The sequence below is a fragment of the Amblyomma mixtum genome, chromosome 1 (assembly GCF_055824585.1).
Source record: "Amblyomma mixtum isolate Tamu chromosome 1, ASM5582458v1, whole genome shotgun sequence".
NCBI classification, from domain to species: Eukaryota; Metazoa; Arthropoda; class Arachnida; order Ixodida; family Ixodidae; genus Amblyomma; species Amblyomma mixtum.
Window position 1 is genome coordinate 14,376,738 of NC_143012.1, and position 1,256 is coordinate 14,377,993.

A 1,256-nucleotide genomic window follows, 5' to 3' on the forward strand; every position below is an offset into this window, starting at 1 on the left:
TTTCTGTGTGCGTGGCTGACAACGAATTTTTGTAGAGACTGATTATATGCATGAAAAGTTCTTAATGGCACTGTGCTTACATTAGGAATGCTGCGTCTTGAGTCGGAACATCTGCAAAGCCAGCTGAACGCTTTTTTTTACGTGGCGCTTGCTTGCTCAAGTTCTTTTAATGCACTGAGCAGCGACCGTTCTACTGTAAATAAATCTCCCGAGTAATAAATGCACGAACCCTGAGCATATAGTTTCCCACTTCCTCCTTGAAAAACTAGTCTCACGGCACTGTGGCACACCCTTCCACATTTCAGCTATGCTGTTTAATGGGCAACTGAAGAGGTTTTAGAATTCGACGTGCTTAGAGAGGTTGAATGAGTCAACCTTGCAGGTAAAGCATCCCACGTCTTTTTGCACCAACATTTGAAAAGAATGCAATCGCTGAATAAAATCACAATGGACTTCAGGCTTTTCCGCAGTGCACAGCGCTGAGTACGGGACGCGGCGATGATGTCATCTACGGTGGCGGTACATTTCCAACGTAGAAACATTCGCTCGAAGCACAAAAACCAATGCCGCCAAAGGTCAAGCCCGTGAAAAGTTCGGCACCAGCAAACAACACACGGCAGGATGTCAGCAAAGGCAGCGATTATCTGAAATGTCAGCGATAATAGCTTCTCCGTCGAGATGAGAAAAAACCTAAAGATTGTTTCTGTTTCAATCGGTGATGATGCTACCGTTTTAAATGCACGCCAAAAAATAAAGTGCCATGATCTACCTACACAACTGACACATTCGAATCCTTGAATTCTGTCAAATTCTCAAACACAGGTTCAGCTTTCCTTTAGACTAATGCCCCTTTCACATGGGCACATTTGACACCAACTAAAACAATAATCATCGAAGTCGAAGCCGGCGCAATGCTGCAACATAACCGTTGGTAGATGCAGGTAGGTTGGTCCTGCTCAACTTGATAAGAACAAGGCCTCTTGAATCGCAGCAGATTCTTGTGCATCAAGAACTGTTGTCATGGCTCTCATACTATTAGGTGAACTGAACACGACAACAGGGAGTTTTAGAATAGGGTCACCCTATCGGTTTAGGTCACAGGGGAATAGTAGGACGCTACTGTGCATGCGCAGAATGCTACCGGACCTTGGGTGTTTGGGTGAGCGGGCGACGCTAACGCTAAATCGGCGAAATAGCGAGCGCCCCAAAGTCGCTTTATGTTGGGTCAACATGGCGGCGCCCATCGAAGCAGGCAC